Here is a 14,032-nt window from a genome sequence, read left to right as displayed (position 1 = left end):
ACTTACAGCATGGTTCTAAGATTCACTGATTTAAAACCATGAGGAAGCTGTGACATTGTGTTGAGGCATGTAGATTTTGATCCTACATTGTGATTGTGTATTATGAACACTATGAATAATATCTAAAAAGATATTATATGGCTGGACCGTGTATGAAATGCCAGAGGGCTTTTAATATGAAATGACAGATACAGGAAATAGTGTCACTCGGCCCACTGATGAAGTTACACCATCGGGCTTTTAATTGTAAATGACGGATACAGGAAGTGGTGACACTCAGACAAAAGCAAACATTGATCAGAATATTAGTTTCTATGGGACCAGAACAGCAACAGTTACATTTTGGCATTGAAACCAAAACCTGAACTGAAAAAGGAAACACTGGCATTGAAACACTTGGATTTAAAAAATGACAATCTTATTATCTTATTTTATTTTTTTATTTTTGCATTATGATGTGTTTTTCAATGTCAATGTGAGAGCAGCCGGTCATCTTGCAGCAGCAGCCAGAGTCCTGCGTCGTCATCCCGGGGAGAGCATGATCCGATGAACTGATCTGTGCAGCTCTGTGATGATTTACCGCTTGCTCCAATGTCTCTGCAGCATTTTGATATATGATATAATTCCTTTTGGAAGATAAATGTTGATCTCACAGATGAAATCTAACCGTTGAAGCTGCCACATTAGTTTGTCTGAATGTAAAGTGAAGCTTCATGTTTTTACTGGACAGAACAACAGCTCTGGCTCTGGGACTCTATATGTTCAGATTATATGTATAATCTATATGTATTCATTTTAAGCTTTTTACATGTAGATTAAATGCAGTACAAAAAACTATACATAAATCACATTAAGTACCACATTAAAGAGGAAGTTGGGTGTTTAAAGTAAAAAATGATAGTTTGTCATTATCCTTCTTCTTATATTTTGTTAATGAGTAAGAAATTGAAGATTCTCAGCAGCAGTACTGGAGACCTTTGCTAAGGTTTCACTAAGTTGAATAAAAGTTGAAATCTCTCCACCTGATGTGCCGGTCTGAGCTCAGCGTGTACACGTGTGCATCCAAATGAGAGAGTGCACGTGTTTGTCTCGCTGCAAGTGTGTGTGCGAGCGGGAACAAAGTCAATGTAAATAGGAGCGATGGCGATGATAAATTCTTGTCATAATCTGAGCTTACCTCGGGGTTGTCTTTCTTCTTCCTCCAGATAGGGAAACTCTGTGGAGTTCTTTATCACACAGCCAGAGATAACAGGGCTCCAGTACAAAGCAATGATCCCGCCTGTTTGCTGACAAGTGAAGCAGCTTCAATCCCCGTGGAGGAATCCCACCTTGTTCTGGGACAGAGAGCAGATGATAGAGACAATATAGAGAGTATAGAGAGCTCATTTACATGAATAGCTTGACAGATAGAGACGCTGAGGAGAGAGAACAGCAAATACACCCAAGTTTTAGTCAAAAAAGGAGCAGGGATTCACAGCATCTACTGTACCCTCACCTGCTCCTCATGCCTGCACTCCATCTAACTCTACCATCTCTTCTGAGGGCTCTTCACAAATAACACTAATTGTCTAATAACGAAGTACAGTGTATGACGGTTCACGTTAACATTTTCACCACATTTATGTTTGGCTTTTCTGATTCTTCTGGCTTTGATTTTCTCACAGCTTATCTCTCATTCACCAGCAGCACCAGACTGATTAAATGAGTGTTCTTTAAACTGCATTATCACACAATCATGAAGTATCTCTTACAAAAATACATCAAAGAAAAGATATGTTCAATATACAGTCCTCAAAATATTGCAAACCCAAGAATTGTTATGTAAATTTCAGTCAGAAATTATTATTATAATTATTATTATTATTATTATTTTCCCCAAAAAGAGCGAAAAAACATTTTTCCACAAGTTATTGAGGCATAGCAGATGGTTTGTGATATGCACAAGACACAAGACAGATAGTTCCTGGTGTCTGGTTCACACAAGAAACTAGTCAACCCTGTCCCCTAGAAATGACATTTTTATACTTCTAAATTACAACAGAAATCATGTTTTTTGTCAATACATTGAGAAAATGTTAATAACAATAAGTCCCCCAAATTAAATGACCAAATATGTTGTTCTGACCATGTGACTCCAGAATGACACATAAGAGCGTTTTTCCTATCAGCAGTAATCGTTAGGAAATAGCTAGCAAGCTAAATTCTGTTAGCTTGCCAGATAGCAATAGTTAAGTTCTTGCCAACTCCTAAAACATTAGCAAGGCTACATGTTACATGACATCATGTATGTTTGCTGACTAACTTTTTGGCTTATACCATTTATTATCATCAATCATCATTTATCATCATCCGTCATTATCTGCTTTCTTTTCTCTTCCTCCTCTTTCTTTCTCTTTCTTTCTTCACTCTGATAATTCCTCCTTCTCTTGCATAGTCAGTGCAAGCAAACTTGCGATGGTCACAGAGAATCCAATGAGCTGGGGCTCCTTCAGGGGGGTTTCCTAGAACTGGTTGTTGCTGCAATGGTACCACAGTCAAGGGAAATTCCCACATTATGACACAGTCTCATATTACAACCTGTTGTGTTGTATTCCTTGGGAGGACAGTCTCATTAATTAATATATCTGGCAAGTCACAAAAATGTAGATACTGTCCGCCGCCAAAATATCTGATCTTCCAGTATTAAACTTTCAACACTTGGTTAAGGTTAGGAAACAATCATGGTGTTGGTTCAATACAGAACAAAACATGTTTATTTACCTGAAACCACGTCTTTCACTGACCTTAACCAAAGTTCTTTTGTTGCCTAAATGTAACCCCACACATGGGACTCAGGATGGAAACTTCAGTCTCTGAGGTCAATGTCCTGCATTTTGCACACCCATCGTCCAGCTTCTGTACGGTAAATGTAGCACTTCATTCACTTGAAAAAATGTTACCTGTGAACATAATCCAGGCAGTAATTTGGTTCGTCACTGCAATGCAAATGGGAAAGCAATTAAGTAAAAAACAATCACCATTATTTGATCACTATAGAGTCCCTAAAGGGACATGAGTTTTTTCCACAAGTTTCTGCTGTGTACCAGATAACATCCTGTGTTGACTCATGAGCTAGTTGCTTGTGCTCACCAGGCAGATTCTGGTTAAGACCAGAACCCAGAAGCAGTCTGGTGTACACAAAAAATGATCTTGTGCACAGCAGAAACCAGACACCGTCTGTGTGCATGATAAACTTGTAGGAAAAAAGTAGATTAATCATAATTAATCATTTAAATACAAAATGTCAAAAAAGGACAAAATAACAAAGTATTTCAAAAGACAACATTTTCCAGAGTGACATCTCATTTAGTATACCCAACAGACCAGAAACTCAAAATATTTCATTCAAAGTGGTATAACACAGAAAAGTTGCAAATCCTCACACTGGACCAGCTACAACTATAAATGTTTGAGATTTTTACTGGATAAATTACTGACATTGTTAACACAGAATGCAAATTGCAATTTATTAATTTAGAAAACAATTAATTTACTTACTACGGTATAAATAAATGTCTGTATATTATTAAACCTCTATTGTAAAGAATCTGCACACAGCTCTTAGAAAACTTAAATTCTTTAAGTTCAATCATGCCAACAGCTGTTAACGTGGTTAAAGTTGAACATTTAAAGTGAAATATATGAATCTTAGGTTGTATAAACAGTATGTGAGTTGAAAAGCAAAAATATGCAAATGTACTAAATATTTCTGTATAAAGATCATTTTCACTTGATTAGCTATGTTAATCTCTTTTGTTTCCAACTACAAATAATACTGACAGAATAAAAATAAAAAATAAACTATTTTTTGTATAATTTGCATTATTCATGTTTTTTTTTAGTATTGTTTCAAATTTGAGACCATCCAGCTTATCCAGTTGGTTTTTTTTCCCTTTGTGTCTACTCCTCATCTCTCCTGCAAGAATTCCACTTCTCCTTTGTCACCATCTTACTTATCTCCCTCTCCTCTACAACCTCTCCTCTTCACATCTCATCCTCCTCATTTCCTCTTCTGCCACCAGTCGCATCACGCTCCCTCTCTGCCACTCTTCACACATTACTGTTTTCCTTAATTACCTTAACAATCCTCTTTAACCATCCTAATTCTCATACAGTATTGCTCTCCTTCACTCTGTCTTTTCCTATATATATATATATATATATATATATATATATATATATATATATATATAGATAAGAAAACATCTTTATTTGCAATAGTGGGGGAAAAAAAGAAAATGGAAAAACACGGAAAGAAACTGTAGATTTGAATATGACTATGAACTTATCTAAGATGAAATATGTAAAATAAACTGTGTTCTCCAAGCCTATTTCACCTGGTAACATATTCCTCTTCACAACACTTTTGACTTCCTGTCCTGATTTGCAACCATTTACAAATTTGCTGACGCAGTGTCAATTCTATGCAGTTCGCTTTCCACACCATTACCCCACCAGAGCGAACCGCTCCGAGCATCGACTGGAAGGGGTCAGCAGTCATCAAGCAAGAAACATCAAGGAGGACATTTACACCACCTAACGCCAGAGACTGTAGCTGTGTCCCAAATCTATACTACAAACTCATTCTAAGCAGGTTTTATTCTAAAATGAATTGTGGATGACTGTGAAACACTTACCTTAGACCAAAACATTTTGCTATCTCTTTTTCTAAGCTGACAGCTGACATTCTAGTCACAGTTTGATTGACATCTGATGGCAATCAACTGTTATCACTTGAGTAATTATCTTTATATTATAATTGTCACAGCTAGCGGCGGAGCAGCTGTATACTGCTTATATGTTCTAAATAAAGGAACTGAAAGAGTCACCAATTATCTCTCTCTATAGTTGTTTTTATCATTATTGGCGGATCTGTGTGATTTGTGTGATTCTGTATGAATATGTGTGTGTGTGTGTGCGTGTGTGTGTGTGTGTGTGTCTGTGTGTGTGTGTGTGTGAAAGAACAAAGAGATATGCACGTATATGGCCATATGGTATAAATTCAGGTATGTCGCACATACATCTCTGTGTGTATGTGTGGTATTGTATAGTGATTACACCTGCATGTATTTGTTTGTGTGTGTGTGTGTGTGTGTGTGTGTGTGTGTGTGTGTGTGTGTGTGTGTGTGTGTAGCACTGGTCGGGCCATCTGTGCACTCACCACTTCAAAGCAGACAAATGAATTATTGAGTCGAGTTTGAAGACGTTTGCCGTCGAGCGTTTTGTTCTGCCGTGGAACTCCCAGCCTTTCAGGAAGTGGAGGATGTGTTCTTCCCTTTAGATCAAGGTTGTCGCCTCCTCTGCTTCCTCTACATATGCATACACACACACACACACACACACACATACAGACACACAGAGTAAGTCCTTTGCCTCCTGTCTTAAACTCTACTTTTGTTAACTTATTTAAAAATTCACTTCTGCCTGTTTCAAGTCAGCCCCCCCCCCTCACCCCCGCTCCTCTCATCCTCGTTGTAGAATCCCTCGGCAGGTTTTCATGTCTAAGGTCGCTGAGCTGAAGTACAAAAGATTCAATGTGAAACCGTTTAAAAAGCGGAAAATAAAAGAAGAAGAAGAACACCTCTGCACCCTCACTCACTTGTGAGGACCAAACAGGAATTAGAGTTTTATTTCATGTGTGCACGGTGAGGAGAGTGAGGAGGTACCAGCTTCAAATAGACTCAAAGAATGATTTGATTCCACTGTTTCACTTTCTGAACTTCAGCTCCTCTTGTTGATTGTATCGTGTGTTGCTGTATTCTGATGAGAACGCAAGCTACACTAATCCTTTAAAAACAAAAAAAAATCAAACTTCTAATTTATGTAGTAGGGCTATAACACAAAGCTACTGTCTGCATCTCTTTATTTCACAGTAATATCTGTTTCTGTTTCAAAATAAAGTTGATCTGAAGTGTATGTAAGATAAAATATATACACAGTATATGATAGATAAATTTAAAAGTCTATGACAAAGAATGAAACAGCTATAAATAGAAAGAAAGAAAGAAAGAAAATGAGGTTGTTCATGCAACAGGAACAGGTCAAGGTCTCCAGCGGATATATCGACTTTTCGTCTAGCGCCACCATCACGTCAAACCTTATGGATCTGAACATGTACTGAATGGATTGTCACAGAATTGTGTACAGATATTCATGATTCCCTGATAATATGCCCTAATAACTTTAGTGATCCTCTGACTTGTCCTTTAGCACCACCATCAGGTCAAAATTTCAGTTTGCTAGGTATTTTAATTTATGACCAAACTAATGACATTCCCATTAGCCTCTGCTTTATGCTTATTGGAAAATGTTAGCATGCTAAAAGGCTAAATGACAACAAAACAAAAGACACAAAGATTATACCTGCTTAGCATCAGAATATTAGCGCTTTCTTTGTGGAGCATGTTTAGCTCAAAGCTAGTGTAGCCAGGTCTGAACAGTCATTATAAATGACTGACAAGTTTTTCTCTCTCTTTTTGCTGAGAGAGACAGACACAAACAGGATAGTAGCGCCTAGCAGGTAGCTCTTGTGCAGAAAGTTGGAGAGAATAGTCTAACCACTCTGATTCAAGTAGAAACATAACAAGGATCAATGAGGAGCGATTCTTGGAAGCTAAAAAAGACGTTATACAACAACCACGGACCTGCTGACTCATCCAAACGGCATGTGTATTGAACGTTCCAGCTGTTTTTTTTTGTTTTTTCTTGAGACTATACTACAGACAGAACTGTGCTGCTCGAGGTCATCATCATCCCACTGCCTCCTGGTTTCCATCTCCATCATCACTATCTTCTCATTGCTCATTGGATCTTCACCACCATTATCCTCTTAGAACCCAGACACTTAGACATACCTGCGACCTTGGCTACACACATGGCTGTAAACTCTCGATCTTGTTTTCACCAAGAAACAAGAAATGTGGATGTAAGCAATCCAACATTCACAAAAAAAAAAAAAAGGTTTTGCAAATGTTTTATAATTGATTTTAATGAACGTAATTTATATACAGCTTTAAATGTTAATAAGGGGTGGAGGGGTTAGGATGAAGTGTTGCTATCATCTGTATTATTACCACTGTGCAGTCTCCTAGCAGTACTAGCTGTGAACAGGTGCTCAGCTGTTACTACAGCGGAGTGGTGGAGTGGTGGTGTGGTGGTGTGTGTGCAGTGATTCAGGTAGTACAATACATTAACACAGTGTACTGTAGCAGCACAGATGTTTAATGAGCACTAATGGCTATTTTAATGCCCCACCATTTCCTCTTCCCTTAGTGATAATAGTTTGGGGTGAACCATCAAAGACAATACATCCACACATGTTAAGATGCACCCACACAAGCAAGCCGTGACCGTAACTCTGACACACACACACGCACACACACACACACTCGCGCACACAGGCTTAAGCCCATTAAAGAGGCTGACAGGCTGAGTTACGAGGGCTTCACTCACTCATCTGATGTGACAGTGTTGCTTGGTTATGAGCGCTTAGGGAGAATTTACTGGCCTTCCTCCCATTCCATCATACAGTCACAGCAGCAGGGCCAACATCAGAATTCAAAGAAGCACTCCTACAATTTATGTGTGTGTGTGTGTGTATCTCTGTGTGTGCGTGTGTGTTTATGGGAGTGGATGTTGCAGTGGTGGAGAGGATTACATATTTCATTAAATAGATTCTATAAAAGCCTGTTAGAAGAAGTTCATGAATTTAATGTAGCAGCGGTCATTGTGGCGGTGCAGGTGGCAGCCAATCAAATCATAGTTCTATCTAATCAATTAGTTAATGTGTTTATTTATTTATTTGGTTTATTTTTTTTTCCTGTTTTTGTATGATGAATAAAACATGCAGAAATTGTTTGACCATCTTTTTTTTTTATCCCAAAATTTATAATAATAATAAACCCACTGAAATGATTAATAAACCTAAAATAACCCATAATTATTAAAGTCTGTGTTCTGATAACCATAACCTGATAACAGAAAGGGGAACAAGAAGACCTCCAATATTGTTATTTATAAGCACTTTATAAGCACAGACAAAAAAACCAAAACAAAACGGAATACTATAACACGTCTTCTCCTGTACGCTGAACATATCAGCATAACCATCAGCTCAGCAGTCAGAAAAAAAAAGCGAGCTTCAGAGCAGCGATGAAAAGATTTGAGACGGTAAACTGAGCTCAAAGAAACGCCGAAACATCTCAGATCTCAACACAGAGACGACTAAATCTGAGCCGACTACTCGTCTAACGGCTTCACAGACAGGTTTTGACTACTTGTGGAAGTTGGATATCCATCACTGACGGTGCACATATACTGTGGTGTTATACCTTCCCAAATTCATATTTCTGTTATGTTGCCTTTCTTTGGTAAACATGAAAACAAGATAAGAGCCATCCTGTCAGAAGAGTCAGACCTGTTCTCTCCAACTCAACAGCTCACATGTTTTATTAAATACCTGTTGTACATCTTAAATATCAGCTCATTTTAATTGAAGCACAGGAAAGAAATAACATACTGACATATTTAATTGTATTCATTGTTCATTTTAAATTAAATTATTTATCTACAGATCTGCTTGGAACCTGTTGGTTTTTATTCTGTTTGTTTGTTTGAGAATATCATGTCATGATATACTGGGGGTTTGGTGGATTGGGGTGCCATGACAAAAAAACTTTACTTTGAAGGGGCTGTGGTGTGAAAAAGTTTTGGAACAAGTGGTCTAGACCAAAAAAACTCTCAGAGCATCTGCTTATGTTGAGGTTATTTATCCAAACATACAGTTTATTCATTTGTGCTGATTGCTTAACTTTGTTTATCAATCTGATGGCACAGATTATCACCAATACTTTTTTTTTTCTGCCATATTACCCTTGGCGGGTTGCATAAAGGAGGTAAGAATAATGTACAGTAGAAAATGGAGGAAATGGATTAATCAGTAATATAATCACATTTTACTACTTATATGGTGACTGAATATGCTATATGTGATGGAAGGTAAAGCATGTATATAATGTACATATGTAATTTAAGAAAAAAGTTTTAAAATGGTGCATAAGTGACTCATATTCAGTATACCTGTTGAGGAATGAAAGCTGTATTCCTTGACTGTCATGGAGGTGGGTGAGTGGAGCAGGTGGATCCAAATGCAGAGACGGCAGGCAGGTTGGATATGATGCTGAATATTTAATGAATGAACTCAAAAGTCACAGGAGACACTGGGACCAGGAACAAAGACCATAAACACAGGGGAAAAAAACTCAGGAAAACACTCGGAACATACACAGCACAAAAGCAGACGACTCAACAAAGACCAAACTGAAAACTGGACTACACAGGGTGTGATTGCAAACTAGACACGGGTGACACACATGACGTAATCAAACACAGGAAGTAAAGGTGACAAGACACAAGGAGAAAATATTTCAAAATAAAACAGGAAGTAAAGTAAACATACAACAGGTGACACAACACACAGGCAGACTTGGAACAGGTAAACTGGGGAAGACACTAGGAGCAGGGCTGGGCTAATCAAGGTGATGAAGGCCAGGTGAGAGGAGGTGCACATATACACAGGAGGAACACACAAGGGAAACAGAGAAAAAAACAAAACCAGGCAACATAAATGCAACACTGAAAACTCAAGAGAACAAAATACACAAAGAGTCCAAAAATAACAGAAAAAGTCCAGGCAGGACGTGACATTGACAGCAAAGCATGATCGGAAATACTGGGAAAGTTAAGGAGAGCTAGGACATACTGATGATACGTGACTCTGCACTTTGTTCAGAAATTATTTTCCATCCTAGTTTTTTCGTATCTATTATATTTTTGACTTTGTACCAATGTTTTCTCAGACTAGAGATCTTTGAAATAAAATACTGGAGTCCTTTAAAATAACAGCTTTCCAATATCCGAAATCACAGTACAATTACAAATAGCATATTGTGTATTTTTATTTGAGTTGCTACCAAAAAGCTGCTGATACAGTGAGAAAAAGAGCCTATTCTTTTTTATTAGTGCAGGTTTATGTTCCATAATGTGCATCCAACTGGGACAATCTTTCTAGCAATTCAGTCAAGGTCAGATGAAAGATGGGAGTAATGTGATACTTTATTGATCTTCATTGGAAAACTGTCTATTTTTTCTAACCACACACACACACACCTCTGAAGACATGGTCAGAGGTCACAGGCAGCTACAGTAACACAGGTGATGGACAGTCTCTGGACAAGTGAGGGGCTTAAAGCTGTGAGCTATAGAGGAAATATAACAATAGAAAAGGAAACTTAGATACCTGACAAAAAAAACAAAACAAAAAAAAAAAAATCCAGTCATCCAGATCTGGTCCAGACCTGGAAATGCTAAAACTGAATATGGCAGAAACAAACAAAAATAAAACATACAATGAAAAAACAGAAAAACATATAATGAAACCTGACGAATTCAGTGAAAAAAAAATCTCTTTCAATTGACCGTTTTCTCTTTATATTCTTTCCAGCTGAAGTTATCCAATATGTTCCTCCTCTTGAAGGAGAATATGTGCCACAGGGCTACCTAAATGTACAAGCATAATCTCTTTGCTCAAAGTTAACTGCCGTGTGAAGGATCCTTGAGAACATGTTCTCAGCATTGACACTTGGATAAGCCAAAAGCAAGAAGACTTAAATAAAATACGTCAATGATAATCCAGTGGAGGCTACAAAAATGAATCTAACAGACCCAAATAAGCTCTGTGGCTCTCTGTGTTATTGATGATGTGGTTCAGAGATCTTTATTTCTGAGACAGACTGTCAGGGCAAGTCCTATGACTTTAGTAGGGCTGAGAGTACTACGATTTTTAGCCCTTTTCACAATCATTACCAACGGTCCACTTACTAGTTTTTTTTTGTTTGTTTTTTTTGTTTTGTTTATGTTTTTTTCCCAGATCTTTATTCTCAATCTCATCTCAAGGTCTTCATCAGATCTGGTCAAACAGATCTGCACATGAGGGCTGAAAGCTAATATACTAATGTGGTATTTTAATTTCCCAGATTTGTATTTGAGGCTTCTTGTTAGATGTCCATTCATTGTTACTGACGTCAGTGTAGAGAATGGTTCATTTGCTTGTAAAAGTTTAAGATTTTCATGAAGTCAAACCCTGGTTTTGATACAATTTATGGTGGCCATTTCTTCTGCAACAGCCATTCAAATATATTTGCACTCTGCAATTACCTTCCTAGTGGAGTGCTTTGTTAGAGTATGCCATTCCTGCCAACTCACACATGAGGTATTAACAGGAAACAATGCAGCATTTAATTAGAGTTATATTTTTACTTCATGACTATCAGCCTGAGTGTTAACTTCAAGTCAGAACCAAACAGAGTGAAACTGCTTTTAGCTGCTATGCTGCACACAGATGGAACCAACATTCTGATGATCTTATATCTTATATATACCAAGACCCTTTAGGGAGGTGGTCTTGGTCTGGTCCCAAATGAACCCTGGAGCAGTTTGTGGTGGGAATGTTGATCAGACCTCTATCCTATCCAACCAATAGGAGTACTCTGCAAATTTGAGCAAAATGGCTCCCGTAGCGAGCTTCCCAGCATGCGCTTTGCATGCTAGCAGCTAGCTGGACAATGAATCAAGTTCAGACCTGGACCAGTGCAACAAAGGATGCTGTATATGGTCAGATGACCGTTTTCAGGACCTTCTTCCTGTGTTTATGTATTTACTCCCGCCCCAGACACATCTGACCAATCAGCGGAATCAATGCTCTCATGTAGCTTTAAGTGATGCATTTTGGTTTGCTTGATTTTACTCTGTGTGAAAAGAAACCGAACCAAGTTTACCAACTCACCCACTGATTTGGACTACAGCAAATGAATTATAGGTTTGAAAATGTCCCTAAGTTAAAAACTACTGTTCTCCTGTGCCTGTCACTGATTGGTTTCTCTGCTGCACGTTTATTTCCTTTGTTGTATTTGTGGCAACTTACAAATTACTACTGCTCTATAACTGCATCTCTAGTCTATTACTTATCCTGTGCTTATGTCTCTTTTTAAACATTTTAATGCATTATGTAAAGCACTTTGAATTGTCCTCATGTATGAATTATGCTATACAAATACCGAACTGCAACTGTTCATCAACAGGAAAGTGATCATTTTAGTCATTGTTTGTCAGTGGATCAGTGAATTTTGTCAGTTTAAATAGGAAAGCGAGTAATGGAAGAGTCAGGAGCAGACAATGAGCTGTTAGATGAAGAGCTGCAAGCGACAGGCTGCACACCTCCAACTCCTCTCACTGTGACCTGCTGTTGTGTGGAAAAGTACTCGCACCATGTGCAGCATGAAATCAAGTCACGGTTTCAAACTTTTTTGACAAGACTTATTTTTTTTTATGACAAAGGAGCTGCTCATGAAGCGTTTGCTGCCCCGAGCACTCTGGGGGAATTAAGCTATGTTCAGACAGAACGAGAAGCTAATATTCACCTCGCGTTACAAGTTTGACCGCTGGATCATTCGTATTTATTTGCCCCAAACAGTCAAACTGCAAACTGTACATCAGCTGCAACCTAGCTAGCAATGGACACACTGATCGTGTCTGTGTGTTTGTGTTCAGTTCAACCTCTGACAGAACTCACCATGAACTCTGCTTCTTTCTATTATTTCCCTCCAGTTTCGCATCTACTCGCGTCTTTTCATTGACTTTGTATGTAGTTGTGCCACACAAAAAATTAGCTTTCCGTTCTGTCTGAACACATCAATCTGCACTTGCTGTTACCATGGCAATGATGGGTGTCACCAAATCAACTAGGACTGAAATCTTTAGGAATGTAACTTTAATGGCGGCTGTGCTTACCAGGATACCATGAGAGCCCTGAGGACAAAATAAGCAACCCCTGCAGTAGCAAGTGAACACAGAGAGCATGCTCACATTAAAACTCTGCATAAACACCCTGTTTGTGTCAACACTATTTCACATTTTGTGAGGTTAATGTCATTGGCATGCATTCAACCTCCTATGCCCCAAACAATACACTCCTCAAGGACAACACAGACACAAACACGCGCAAAGCACATTTTTCAAGGAGAATCCACAGAGGAGAGCCACTCAAAGCTTTTTTTTTTTTGCTATTTAAACAAACCTTCCCTGACATTTCCACATCCATCGCCACTGTAAACACTTCAAACAGCCTTGGGAGCGTATACAAGAAGAAATGACAAAATTCCCATTTTTCATTGCTTCTGTGTGTGTGTGTGTGTGTGTGTGTGTGTGTGTGTGGGTGTGTGTTTGTCACAGTGGCTCCTGCTGACCCTTCTTACTGTCTGCATTCAGTATTCACTCTGATTCATTTGTGTCATATCAAAATGGATTTAAAAAAAAAATCTTTCAATAGGAGTGTCTTTGGCTGCAGATTGAAAATGTCATAAGAAAATGAAGATGTGTAACTTGAAAAAAAAGCCTTCAAAAGCCTAAATTTTCAGAAGATAAACAACAGTTTGAATATAAATCTGTAATGAAACACTAAAGACGTGTTCTTTCGAGAAAAACCAGAGTTCACTGTCAGACGCCCAAGCAGCCTTTGTCACTCTCTGTGTGACTTCAGTCCCCCGAGGGAAGCTGTAAAGAAAGCTTGTTGTTTTGCAGGAAGCACACACACACACACACACACACACATTTACCGAAAAGGTTAGCTGTGACACGTTGCTTGGCATTTTCAAGGCAGTAAACCCCCATCAAGCGAACACAGTCATGTGTGACCAACATGGCTGCTCGGCTGCTGCCCTACACGCTGCTGCGGAGCGCCAACAGCTGAAGGCTTCCTGAGGTGTCGCGGCTGAAACTCCAGCCAGGAGAAAAAGAGGAGGAAAAAAAAGAGTGAGAGTAAGCCATGCGACAGGAGGAGTGAACACAAAGTATTTGAAGTCCTCTGATGAAAGCTGGGCTTGGCGACTTCACTTGCCGTCAGCTCCAAACGACAGCAAGAGATAACTGTTTGAAAATT

General features: G+C 38.6%; 1 long non-coding RNA gene across 2 annotated transcripts; it reads right to left on the bottom strand.

Annotated features, from left to right (window-relative positions):
• Positions 1–219: 219 nt before the first annotated feature.
• Positions 220–9,393, bottom strand: LOC122990512. 2 transcript variants are annotated; one of them, XR_006405390.1, is made up of 5 exons: positions 9,118–9,393; positions 5,201–5,348; positions 2,761–2,939; positions 1,178–1,334; positions 220–597 (listed from the first exon to the last, which is right to left on the bottom strand). It is a non-coding gene; the product is annotated as an uncharacterized LOC122990512 (long non-coding RNA). The 2 variants fall into 2 exon arrangements; XR_006405389.1 differs by having other exon boundaries at positions 2,784–2,939; positions 9,118–9,392.
• Between the last annotated feature and the right edge of the window lie 4,639 nt (positions 9,394–14,032).

This window comes from Thunnus albacares, chromosome 10 (genome assembly GCF_914725855.1).
Source record: "Thunnus albacares chromosome 10, fThuAlb1.1, whole genome shotgun sequence".
Taxonomy (NCBI): Eukaryota; Metazoa; Chordata; class Actinopteri; order Scombriformes; family Scombridae; genus Thunnus; species Thunnus albacares.
The sequence above is the reverse complement of the archived record's forward strand: the minus strand, read 5'-3'. Positions and strand labels throughout refer to the sequence as shown.